Here is a 14,081-nt window from a genome sequence, read left to right as displayed (position 1 = left end):
GTAAACATTTTTCATACAAAATAAATATGACGACTTTCTTACTTTAAGGAAGTTTCTTTTTCCCTAAAGAATGAATTTTCATTCGACAAAGAAAATGTGGAAGAGAGAAAATCACTTTGAGGCCTACCATTTAAAACAAAGAGTGAAAATTTTTCTAAGCAGCATAAATTATGCAATTCTTTCAGAGAGATTTACTTTAAACTGTAAGATAAGAACAAGTTTACAGATTACATTATATGGGGTCTTTTCTTTTGACTTATACCTTTGAGTTATGCAAGCTATACAAATGTTTACTCATAAAATAGAAAGCCAATCAGTATAACACTGCAGTGTCAGCCTGTGTGTTGGCAGAAATGCCCATGGATATTTTGGAGTGGGGGTGAACACTGGAATTCCTTTTAAACAGAGTATCAGCTGCATAATTCTCCTCTGATCTCACACCCACTTGCACCGATCTTCCTTTTTCTCTGCCCAGGCACAGAGTGGAAAGAGATCACAACACAATTCTTACACTCCCATTCTGCTCAACTCCAGTTCAAAGACAGAAATGAAATCCAGCAGGGTGTGGTTACATTTGTGGGATGTGCCTTTGGCCAGAGTCTGAGCATTGTTATCTCATCTGTTTTATCCACTCCCTGTGCTCTCAGAGTCCTATCTCTGATTCATTCCTTCTCAACCCTCTGAACCTTGAACAGAAAGAACTGCATTTTAGGACTAGAGCAGAGTGACAAGTATCATCTAAACCCCAAGTTCTTGCCATGGGCCATGACGTGCTCCATCACCAGGCGTCTGTCTGTCCCTGTGGCCTCCGCTTCTGCAAACCTCTCCTTCCTGCACTGCCCTTCTTGTAGGTCTCAGACCCTTCCACATCCTCCGACCACACATGCTGTTCCCTCTGCCTACAAAGTTTGCCCCTTAGCTTTCTGCATGGCCTAACTCAGAAATCTACTCTACCTCTGAATCTAGAACTTTCTGGGGCCCATCACTCTGGATCCCATATACCTTGCTCTATTTTTCCTCACAGAACTTAAGTGCTTAGTTTGATAACTTCTGCTACAAAAATGGGCTTCAGGGTCAGATGCACTTAAGTCAGAACCCTGTCTCTGCCTTTGCTCTGATCTTAGACAAATTACATAACCACATAACTTTGAATCCACTTCCTTACTGGTAAAAAGAAATCATTGTATTATTAAAATGGAATTACATGTAAAAGTTCTGAACTCAATGCCTTATTAATTTAGAACTCAAGTTTCATAAGAGCAAACACTGTGTACGTTTAAAGCTGTACTTTATCACCCAGAACACTACCAAGAAGTAGTTTAATGACCATTCCACTTAGAAGGAAGAAAAAAGAAGAGGGAGGGAAGGAGAGGGGGAAATACAGATGAAGGAAGGAGAAAGAAGGATTATGTAATCAATTTAAATTATGACTACTGTTATTCACTTTCTTTTACCAAAGTGGCTCTAAAATATTTCTCTGAAAGAAGACATGCATGGTAAATGAATACAAACCTAACTTTTCCTAATGGACAAGACGTCCTCTTCTTTCTTCTCACCATCTGATTCCTCCAGGCTATTCAATCCTTATTTCCAATGGACATATGAAAATAAACAAATAAAGTAAAACATGAGAAATAACATACTGAAGCTCAAATAGCAGTGGTATAGGTTAGACAGGCAATAGTTGAGACCCAGAGTCTAAAATGACCTGCTAAAATGAGATGGTCCATAGCTGATAACCCACAGCTATAAAGGTCTCCAGACAAGAGAATGAATTCTTTGCAAGTTTACTGTTAGAGACTCTGTGGCAGGCCAGCAAGCGAAGCTCAGAATCATGGGTATCTATCTACAGGTAATGGGAAGAAGTCCAGACAGGCGTGAAATCAGCATCACGGCAATCGAACAGTGGTCCTCCAGCTAAATTTGAGTTCCATGAGGTCAGGGACTTTCTCTTCCATATCCACAACACCTAACCAATTCTTGGGTATTGTGCATCCTCAATGATTATTTATGGGGTGAATAAATTATGAATCAAATAAGATTATTTTTCAATTGAAGGCAACTGCTCTAACTTCTGAAACAAACAAACAAAAATAATATAACTAAGCAAGCCAGGTTTAGATTTGACTACAGAAGCAGGGCCCAAATATTAACATCAGATTGTAGTCTCTTCATTTTTTCCTTTGAATGACTTCATTCTTAAGACTATCAACACTTCCTAGAGCTACATGTTTTGTAGACATGCATCAGGAAAATTCACACACATGAATGGGGTGGGCAGGGGATACAGAAAGCTAAGGGACAAACTTTGCAGGCAGCGGCGGTGGCGAGTTAGTCACTCAGTCATGTCCGACTCTTGCGATCCCTTGGACTGTAGCCTGCCAGGCTCCTCTGTCCATGGGATTCTCCAGGCAAGAATACTGGAGTGGGTTGCCATTTCTTTCTTCAGGGGATCTTCCCGACCCAGGAATCGAACCTGGCAGACGATTTACCAGCTGAGCTATGTGGCAGGAGCATGCTGGAAGGATCTGAGGCTCACAAGGAGGGTGGAGCATGTTGCATTGCCTCTGTTTAGGACATATACTGTTTTTGAGCCATTCATTGGAGCACTCGAGTTAAGAAAATGCAAAGCACTGATTGTCTGAAGCCTCTTAGAGGATAGCATACAGTGTTCACAGTAACCACCTGTGCTGACAAAAGAGATTAGAAGGTAGGATTCACCAAAGGGAAATCTGGTTATAGTTATTTCTGAGAAAAAGTGTGAATGAATCTGGGCTCCATAAACAATAAATGTAACACTGAGGCAGTGGGACCAGATGTGAGGGTGCCGCCCTGAATCAGGCAGTACTGCAGCAGGGACCCAAGAGAGAGATCTAGAACAGGTTCCAGTCTCTGGGAGCATTGACTGGAGTAAGGCAATGCTGGAGATCTTGGAGTGCGACTTAGGTTAGTCACAGAAGTATGACTCAGTCAGGAGCCAACCTGATTAAGAACCATTACTAAAACTAACAGGAAAGGCAAGACTGCAGGTATAGTTAAAGTGGGACTTGACGTTAAGCTCTCAAATGCTTCCTTTGAATGAGAACATGGTTGGCTTTGGTGAAGTTGAAAAGATGGTAGCATTCACTGATAAACTAAAGTATGTGGGGTATTTCCACTCCAGTATTCTTGTATGGGGGCTTCCCTGGTAGCTCAGCTGGTAGAGTCCACCTGCAATGCAGGAGACCCCAGTGCAATTCCTGGGTTGGGAAGTTCCCCTGGAGAAGGGATAGGCTACCCACGCCTGTATTCTCGGGCTTCCCTGGTGGCTCAGATGGTAAAGAATCTGTCTGCAATGCAGGAGACCCAGGTTTGATCCCCGGGTTGGGAAGATCTCCTGGAGGAGGGCATGGCAACCCACTCCAGTATTCTTGCCTGGAGAATCCCCACGAACAGAAGAGCCTGGCAGGCTATAAACCATGGGGTTGCAAACAGTTGGACATGACTAAGCACAGCACATCTTTCTGAATTAGTGAACAAAGTTCTATTTTACTGGAATCTCCTGATTAGGCTACATGATTTACTTTAATCAGAGATTTGCAGATGCAGAGCCCTGAGGTTCAGTACATGCAGATTATACATGTGACAATGAAAAAAAAAAAAAAATTCCAAACTTGGGCTGTCTCCCTCAATTATAATTATAGATAGCCTACTTTACACTGTCATTCTGAAGAAGACCCAGAATATCTTTCCATCAATTTGAAAACTCTATTATAATAGTGTAACTTTGTGTTACATTCATTGCTTGATCAATGAAAAGCTCTGGGTAAACAGTGACACAACATTCTTACCATGAGTAGACAATGAACTTTCTTCTGAATTTATGAATTAATAGACTTGGTTAGATGTAATAATTTTGGCTCACCTACTTAAATGGTGCTTTGATTATGTAAGATAATAAAATTTTTAACCATGTTTCTAGGTTACCACATATGTTTATCTTTGTTTGGATTATGATATATGATCTGCTTTAACTATTCAGTCAAGAGACATTATGTTTATAAGTATGTGTTTACAGTAAAAATTGCTTAGATGAATCTATAATAGGCTCTGATTCTAATACCAAGAATTTTTATTTAATGTACCTTCTTCCTACTCTTCTTTACAAAAACCTTCATTTAGGGGGAAAAAGTTATTTTAAAAGGGTAAAATTACCTATTGATTTTTTACATTCTTATACTGTAACCAAATGGTTACATTAAAATGTAACCAAAACCTCTTTTTAAGGACTATTTTTGTCTTTTTTTAAAAAAATGTATCATTTTAGAGAATATTTATCTTGTAATTCCAATGTATAACTCAGAAGTAATATTGATGAATCTGCTCAAGACACAGCCTTAGTGCTGTATGATGAAAAGACTATAGGTAATGGATATTTTACAGAAACAAGTGATCTAAAGTTTAACCAAAAGCTCAAGGGCAAAAAAGAGGCACAAGTTAGGGATAATGTTATGTTCAGAAGCATACTGGTATATTTTAGCACTGACCAAATATGCAAAGTGAACTGCCAAATCATTCCAAAAGGTTTAGAGTTTTGTTCTTTGAAAATAATACATTAAGCTATCTAATGAATTTTGTATCTTTCTGTATGTATGCATTATACTTTAATTTAAAAAGCTTACTTAATAATTTCACATACTCTTAACACATATAATTTGTTTGCACAAGTTTGAGCAAGTCCCCTTGGACTGCAAGGAGATCAAACCAGTCAATCCTAAAGGAAATCAGTCCTGAATATTCATTGGAAGGACTGAAGATGAAGCTGAAACTCTAACACTTTGGTCACCTGATGCGAAGAACTGACTCATTGGAAAAGACCCTGATGCTGGGAAAGATTGAAGGCAGGAGGAGAAGGGCACAACAGAGGATGAGATGGTTGGATGGCATCACCGACTCAATGGACATGAGTTTGAGCAAGCTCCAGGAGTTGGTGATCGACAGGGAAGCCTAGCATGCTGTAGTCCATGGGGTCGCAAAAAGTCTGACACAACTGAGCAACTGAACTGAACTGAACACACATGATAAGCACCTTGATATGATGAATTCTAAACTATCAATACAAGAAAATAAAATTGTTATTTTATCTTTTTCTCAACACGCAGCTCTTAATCCATGGCAAGGACTGCCTGTTTCTACTAATGATTTATAATGTGCTAGCATGTATTAAAAGTTAAATAAACATAATAACTGTAAAATCAAGATTTCTGTCACTTTCAAATGGCCTGATCTAATAAGTTCTGGTAACTCTAGTCATTCAATGCTTACATATGCTTACTAGACACCAGCACTGATATACTAGACTGAAGATTATTACAGCTTTATCTGTAGAGACATGGACCCTGGCCTTTCAGATTTTCAACTGCACAGTGACTTCCACCAAGGCATATACGTTACACAGTGCCTCTGTGTGTGTGCGTATGTGTGCATGTAATCAGAAAGAGAGACAGAAGGCAGTTTTTCCCCCCAGTGAGTCAGTGGTGTTGGGTCAGTAAAATTAACATTAGTATCTCACCCACTGAGTGGAAACAAGTTCACACGCCCATGGGTGTGTGTGCACGTTGATACCTGGTGAAGCCTTTGTCCAAATATACAAACTGTATTAGTTTTCCTAAAAAATATGTAACAAATATTAAATAGTTGTGTCTTTTCCTTATTTGTACAATAATACATGACCATCTACAGCGGGCATTCAATGTTTTATGCAGCAGAGAAAGATGAGAATGCCACTATTTAGGGTGAAGGGTCATAAGCTGGTGGCTCACAGGGAAAATCTATCCAGCAGATAGATTGGTTTAACAAACTATTATTTTTAAAACTCCCAGTATTAAGTAATTTGGAGGTTTTGTAAAAAATCTACATTAGAAGTTTGTCTCAACAAACAAAAGCTCTGGAAATACTGGACACTCACTATTACATGGCTTGAGTTAAGTGCTGCCTGACGCTTCAGTTCGAGATGGTCTCCGTGCTATCCATAGCCAGCTTCATCCACATAACCCTGCCTGGCTTCTGGAAACATGTGAGGTTGCAGTCTTTGGTTTCCAGGGAGAGTCTAATTTATTTTGGTAAATTGCTTAATCCAAAATTTGTCTTCTTTATTTCCTTCCCACTATGGGATCCTCCAGCCAAGAATACTGGAATGGGTTGTCATGCCCTCCTCTAGGGGATCTTCCCTACCCAGGGATCAAACCCATGTCTCCTGTGTCTCCTGTATTAAAGGCAGATTCTTTACCCACTGAGCCACCTGGGAAGCCTGTAGTGGAGGATATTGATACCTTAACTAAAGTATTCTGTTTATTAGGTTTCAAAATGATCCTCTGCAAGTGTCTTACAACACTGTAAACAGAAACAAAACAAAATCCTTTTCATTGGCTATTTTTCAACCAAACAGTCAAGTATTTCTATTTAATCATATATAAATAAAAATAAGGTTATCATATTTTTAAAATATGTTTTATAAGTTCAGATGTCCATATAATTATTTACCGCTTTACTAGAAAAAGCAGTCTTAACAATAGTTGACAATGTTATCTTCATATACAAAGTGTAGCATATTTCCATGAAGGTAGCCCAAGATCAAAGCACCCAGCCATCAGCTTGTGGAAATATCTAGATGTATTCACATATTCTGCCTTTAATATTATTAAACATGATTTTAAAAAAATAAAAGCAATCTTTTGGGTTTTTTCTTAACGCATGTAGGAGAAGTTCTCAGGATTGAATAATGATAGGAAAACATAAAGAAAATATTTTTGCTACTGACATCCAGCATTATTATTATTTCCACTATAAAAGTCGTATTTGTTTAAATGCCAGATGTAGGGGAAAACCAATCATATGAACATTTCACACACTGTCCATATTTATGGTAACTTTAAACTCAGAAACTTTATAAAACAGTCTACTGAAAGACAAATGTAGTATTCAAGTTTTACCTTAAGGCATTTTCCTAAGGCTGAGTTAGAAACAAGTTCTGCTATGGAAACACTGATGCATCCTTAGCTAGTGTTGGTGGATGTAGCCTGCTATATTTAAAAATTAGGCAATTTTTGTCTCCTTATAAGGATGCAGGAGATTAACATCTAAATTTTTAAAAATAGCTTCAAGATCTATTTAATGTGCATAGAAAGAGAGCTACATGTTTACATGCTGATACAAATATTTTAATAAAGTAATTTCAGCAAATGAGACATTTTAGAAGTTAACATAAAAATTATAATAGCATTAAGTAAAACATCATCAGCTTACCTTGAGACGTTATTATGATATTTCTCCATACAGGTAAATTTGTGTGAAAAGAAAAGAAAAAAACTCTTTGTACCAATTAAAGCTTTGGGAAAGAGTTTGAGAAATTTACCACTTATTGTCTACTACCGCTTACAAAGACGGTTCTACCACAAACGTTGAGTAGCCTTCAGCTATTCGTCCAGGAACAGTAATGTACAATCCTCCCAATGCCCCATGCTACCTGTACTTGATGACTTAAATTGTGAGTAGGATGTTGATTGTGGCAAGAACAAGAATAATTTAGCAGGCTCTGTAGGGAACTGAACCTGTGACAGAACTCTAACCAGCTGAGTCCACAGGCTAAGGCTAGATAAAACTGCTTATCCAGATGGTATGTAATTTAAATTTTCCCTTCAAATCAGATCATCCCAGTCCTACCATCTCTTCCACCATTCCACAAGATTTTTACTAGTAATTCTTTCTCAGTATAAAATAGAACAGGATCTTCTTTTATACTCTGAGTCTGAAAACTCTGTCTTCAATCACATCAGGAGCTGTCTGCCCTTTGCTACAAATATATATGCCAGTTCCGCCTCTTCGCCTTTGGTTAACACGGTTCCCCCACTCATACCCACAGAGCCAAACGTGGGAACACCCAGAAGCTGGAAAGACAGGAAATAATAAATGTCTGTTAGAGCCTTTTGCATAAACTCTGTCCTCTCTATGTTCCACACTACCACCCTTTGAACAAAGATTGTTATATTATTTTTTGTGGATCATAGTACTCAGAAGGTATCTAAACAGATTTGCTGACTTAATAAAAGAAAATAGGGAATTTCATGGCTTAGAGTGGTTCCTAAATTTTAGTATGCCTAAGAAGTCACCTGGCAGCGGGGTGGGGGTGGGGTTGCCAAAACACAGATTCTTAGGCTCGATCCTAAGAGTTTCTGACTCAGGAAGTCTGCGCTGGACCCCCAAATTTGTCATTTTACCCAGTCCCCAGGTGATGCTCATGCTGCAAGTCTAATACAACACAGTGAGAACTATTACCTTAGATCATGAGGGTGTATTACTACTAGACTCTATGCTGCTCCATCCTGGTATACATTAATCCCTTTCCTACTATTAGCCTAGTTCTTGTTCTATGAAAGAAATGCTACCTAGGATTTAACACACACGTGGCAAGACCATAAAATAAATTGATATCTCCAAATCAGACAAGAAAATGTGTTATTTTACAGTAGTGATGACGTGTGCTAATCAGTGAGTGGTGGTGGTGGGGGAGTGGGGAATGGCACAATTTGAAAAGAGGGGAAACTGGAGGGTGTTTCTGGGAACAAACAGCCAGGGTGGAGTTGCCAGTGGCAAAAATAGGGCAGTTCTGCTCAGAAGCTATGCTGCCTGGCAGCTTTAAAAGGGTGAGCCTGAATTTTCTCCTCACCCAAAAACAGATGTAGCTGCTCTGCCATCTCCCCAATTCTCTGTCCTTTGAACCAAGGAGGGTCCTTAGCCTAAGCTCTCTCCATTCTGTGGGGAAGGAAGGAATCATATTCTTCTTTGCTATTTCGTCTAAGCTTTAATATAATTGAAGAAAAGTTGATTTTCAGTGCCATTCACTGAACCCAAAATGCCATAGTGTAACAGCATCAACGAAAAATGACCCAGTTAGAGGTCTAAAGAACAGTTGAAAAATCGTGTTAGGGATTAACCTGTTTTCACTGCAAAGAAGGCAAATGCACATTCAATGAGAACTTAATGTAGCAAGCAGCAAAAAGGGCTCAGTGGAAGTGAGCAATCAAAATGCCCGTATTTAGACAGAAACAGTTTCTTCTTTTATTTAGAAAAAGGTCTCCAATTCTAGGTAGAGCTCAATGTTTCTCAAATTTGAATTGCTTTCTCATGTGAGAAATTGGAATTGTTCTTATGTATAACATTTTTAAAAATTCTTTTATATTGGATAAAATGCTTAGACCAGCAGCTTCAGCAAATTATGCATATAAAGGAAAAGGGTTCTCATAAAATCTGAGGGAAGCAATTCCTGCTTAATCTGTCTTGAAGACTAGAAGGTCTTTCAGGCTTCTCTGATCAAACCCTTTGGTAGCTACACATAAAAAAATGGCCTTTTTGCAATTTGACCTGCCTTCTGGGGTCATTAAATTTGTTCTTTCTTAATCCTCCTTTCTCCTGTAAAATGGAAGTCGTATCTAAAAACTTAATATAGATCAAACATTTCTGACACAAACGCTTCATGATAGTTAACACTACAGCCCTGTGACCACGCCTGGAACCATGTGACTCAGCCTGTCTGTCAGTGACACCAGGTTCGACAGCCGTGTTAATAGGTGACAGCTATGTTAGCAGGTTAACAGGTGATCAGGGGTCTCCACTGCAAACATAAGGTTTTCACCCTGTGCAAATAATTCACTGGAAGTAAGTTCTTATTCTCTGTGTCATTATGTTAGCAATGTGATACACAGTCAAGGTTTATTTGTTTCTGTTTCCAATTTTAGAATTTTTCTTTTTAAATTAATTGTGTGTTTCTAGAGTTGGTGATGGACAGGGAGGCCTGGCATGCTGCGATTCATGGGGTCGCAAAGAGTTGGACACGACTGAGTGACTGAAATGAACTGAACTGAATATATAAAATATTTATATGATTTAAAAGTTAAGTTAAATTGAAAAGCATACTTAGATTTCTAAGTCTCAACTCTCCTTTTCCCCTTCACTCCATTTCAAAATCACACTGTGGAAAACAACTATCATACGTCTTTGTTCATATTACTTGTGTTTCATTTTGCAAAAATAAACAAAATATACGTACGGTGATTTTTTTCCCTTAACTATATAACACAGACCTCTTTCTCATTCTCTTTTTAAAGCTGTATAATAATTAAAATGGTGATATCACCACTTGTTTATTAACCAACTAGTCACCAGTGCTGATTCCTAGAAAGATAATTTCTAGGTCAAAAGACAAATACAAATACAATTTTCCTGAGTAAGATTCTGTATTTTTTTTTTTTAAGTTTTCCAGAAAACTCTAAGAATCAGTCAAGAACCAATAACCTACATGTCAATAGCTGTTTCAATCAAAGCAACAAGTTTTAACTTGAGCCACAACTCTGAGTTGAGCATTATGGGAGAACACAAAAAGTAGTATTCTCTTGCCTTCAATGAGTTTTTAAAAAGTAGCTGTCCTGCTCTAATCCCCTTAGGGAGACAAAATTAATATGCAAGGGGAGCATTTAGATCATACCTCTCTCAGTGGTATCGTTCATTGCCAGAATTTTCACAATAGAAATTGGATACAGAGTACTTGATAGTTTTTACATTTGACTTCACTCAGTGCTGAGTTGTACTATTCTGTTCTCTGTTGCAGAGATTTTTAACTTGGACATGACCTATTAGTGGGCTATGAAATCAATTCAGTATGTAGTAAACAATATGAAATAGAAAAGAACAGAAAGTATCAGAATGTATGAAAGGTATTAAGAATGAACATTGTTTCTTGCAAACATTTTATACGTAAGCACACATTTGTAAGAGTACATGTGATATAAAATTAATATTTTTAAGGTGAACTGTAATTTTTAAAAATAGAAAAAAAAATAGAGAAACACAACTCAACAGAAAAGGAACACCTGTTTTCTCTGAATACAAGCTGCTCAATTTTCATGTTTAATATTGACCGTCACACACTGCCACAACCTAGTCTTAAGGTCTAAAAATATGGGACTGGTGTTACATAATAGAATTTGTTCAGTGATTTTCAATTTTGATAAAACAATTTACTCTTTTTAGCTTATGAAAACAAAATATATCTAAAGAAGAAATGACAAACTGTTGACAAAATTTGCTCAGAAGCTAATTCTAGTTTGATCAGTTGAGTGCTTTAAACTAGTTTCTAACACTCAAAAAATAGGAAATGTCACTTAAATTTTGGATTTCCAGTTTCTCAAGGGAAAAACAGATGATGTGTCAAGTCCAAGCCATCCAGAAAGTGCGTGAGAGAGGTTACCTGCTTCCCAGGTCCCCGGTCTCCCAGTTACATCCCAACTCTGAGGCTGTCACCTGCATTCACTATCTCACTCTTGGTCTACCGCTTCATTATATTCCCTACATAATCTGACAGACACTTCAGTTTTCTACTCTGGACTTGCCTCAACTATAAAATGGAAATAACAACTGCTCTCACCACATACAGTTGTGAGAAATAAATATTTTAATTCATGAAAGGACTTAGAAACTGCCTCATAGATGCTATCCAGTATTACTGGAGTCAGGCTGTAGAGCATAGTGAAATCCCAAAATGATAGTTTAGGCAAAAAGTTCTTAGACTACAACCGTGATGTGAAGAAATTCTCAAGTCAGGGTAAACTGTTAGGCTCAATGCTACATAAATAAATTACTGAGAGGTTCTTTTCTAGATATAGACCAAAAATCATGGACAAAACCACCTGGAATTCTCAGGTAGCACATTATTAATATCTGCTGCTATATATTTTCAAAGTGATGTTTCTACTTGCTCATCATTTTTTACACCATTTATCCACCCAATTATTCCCTAACAGTCACATTTGCTCAAATCTTCGTTTGCTCAAAGGTCATGTTACTGCTTTCTCCTCTTCACATACTATCTCTGGGCCACCTGCCCCTATAGGACTGAAATATCTTCACTTGAGCTCTGAAAACCTTCAGAAAACAATTTATTCATCTCTACATTATCCAGCCCCAAAGTCTCCATCTGGGGATAGGAAATATCTGCACACACTGCCCAAATTGAACTGAATTTACAGGGTAGGTGGCCTAGCCAATTGAAAAATTCCTTCTAGCTGCAGCTTCCACAGCACAGAACTTCTCATAATCTTTGCGTTCTTATATGAAATTAAATCACTATTCTATGATGGCTAATTTTCCAGATTTACCAAGTAAAAACACAGAATGTCCAGTTTGATTCGATTGTCAAATAGATAACAAAATTTTTGCTAGGACTATTTCACATGAAATGCTAGAGACATACTAATGCCAAAGCATTCACTTACTCTTATTTGAAATTCAAATTTAATGAAGTCTCCTGTGTTTTATCTGGTAACCCTAACATGAAAGGCACTTTACCTTTGCTTACTCTTAACATTTACTAACTTATGCTATTTATGCATGTTCACTATTGTTTCAAGTATCTATCACAGGAAGTTTCAATAAATGCCTTTTATAGTGATAATCACCGGGCTTTCCTCTTGGATTTAGGTACTATCTAAACAAAATCAAATATGCTATAAATTACCTGAGTAATTTTTTTGTACTTATGGAAGATGTATATGCAAACTTAGTAATTATTTCTATCTCAGCATTTCTAATAAAGCTTGTTGGTCGGCTGTGAGGTTCATTGTTCTCAGAACATGTTCTGTAACTTTTTAATATGAGTTTTCATTCCCTAATGATATGGAGAAATAATTGTACTCTAAGACACACTGGGGGACTGAATGGGAAACAGGGCATCAAAGCTCTAGCTATATGAGAGCTTTGCAAGAATATGGCCTGGCAAGAGACAGTGGTAAACATGCTCATCACCTAATATGGGAACGTAATTCCAATTCTTTCACATGATTTGGCTCCTGGTTACTCTATAAACAAGTATAATGTACATGATCGTGGATTCTCAGGCTTTTAGAAAAGAGATAAACTTATAGCTGTATCTGCAGAATCCATTTAATTAGACATTTCAAAATATTTTCTGAAAAAACAAACAAAAGTTAATGTGCGCTCTATCAAATACAAGATACCACTTCACCCTACCATGACTTACATTCTTAGTATGCTGAATGTGAGTCACTAAAAGCCATTCAGACCATTTGGACCACAGCAAATTCAGTCATTCAAAACTCAGTATTCCAGTTACAAGTTAGGCTTCCATCGAGTCATACAAACAGGGAATCCCATCGTGGTCCAGGGGTTAGAACTTCGAGCTTTCACTGTCATGGGCTCTGATTCAACCCCTGCTCAGGGAACTAAGATCCTGAGAAGCCATGTGGGGTGGCAAGAAAGAAAACTGTGGAACAATTTTTTTTCAAGTTACACATACAGAGTTTGTTTACATTATGGAGTGGACATCTCTACTTTTATCAGTCCAATATTTTGTGTATCTTCTAGGAACAATATCCTGACTTTCCCTGGGAAGCCACCCTTCCTGTATTGTCGGCACACGTACCCCCCCAATCACAGCTCTCAGTTCCAAGGAAGGATAAATGCCATAGAACAGATCCATCAGTGCACACCATCCTCCTGTCCATCATGAACTCTTTAGAGGTGAACACAGAACCCAAGCTAGGCCAATGCGATTCAAGTGTCCACTAAGTTTTAAGTCCAATGGATGAAAACAGATGCCCTCAAGGAAAAACATTATAAAATTTCAGAAAACTAGGAAAAAGGTTCTGGGAGGAAATATCTGGTCAAAAACAAAGGATCAAGAAATAGAAAAGAAACAGAATGACCTTGGACTTCTCCACAGCTAACATGGTCACTCAGCAGTAAAGAATTTGCCTGCCAAAGGAGGAGATAAGGGTTTGATCTCTGAGTTGGGAAGATCCCCTGGAGGAGGAAATAGCAACCCAACCCACTCTAGTATTCTTGGCTAGGAAATCTCATGGACAGAGGAGCCTGCTACAGTCCATGGGGTGGCAAAGAGTCAGACATGATTTAGTAAGTAAACAACAACAAAAGCTAACCTAGACTCTATAAGATGTTGGGGCAACACCTTCAAAATTCTTTTAAAAAATTATTTTCAAATGAAGAATGCTAGAGCATACCAAACTAGTTGA

Source organism: Muntiacus reevesi, chromosome 4 (assembly GCF_963930625.1).
Source record: "Muntiacus reevesi chromosome 4, mMunRee1.1, whole genome shotgun sequence".
In the NCBI taxonomy this organism is placed as follows: Eukaryota; Metazoa; Chordata; class Mammalia; order Artiodactyla; family Cervidae; genus Muntiacus; species Muntiacus reevesi.
This window is presented reverse-complemented; position numbering follows the sequence as displayed.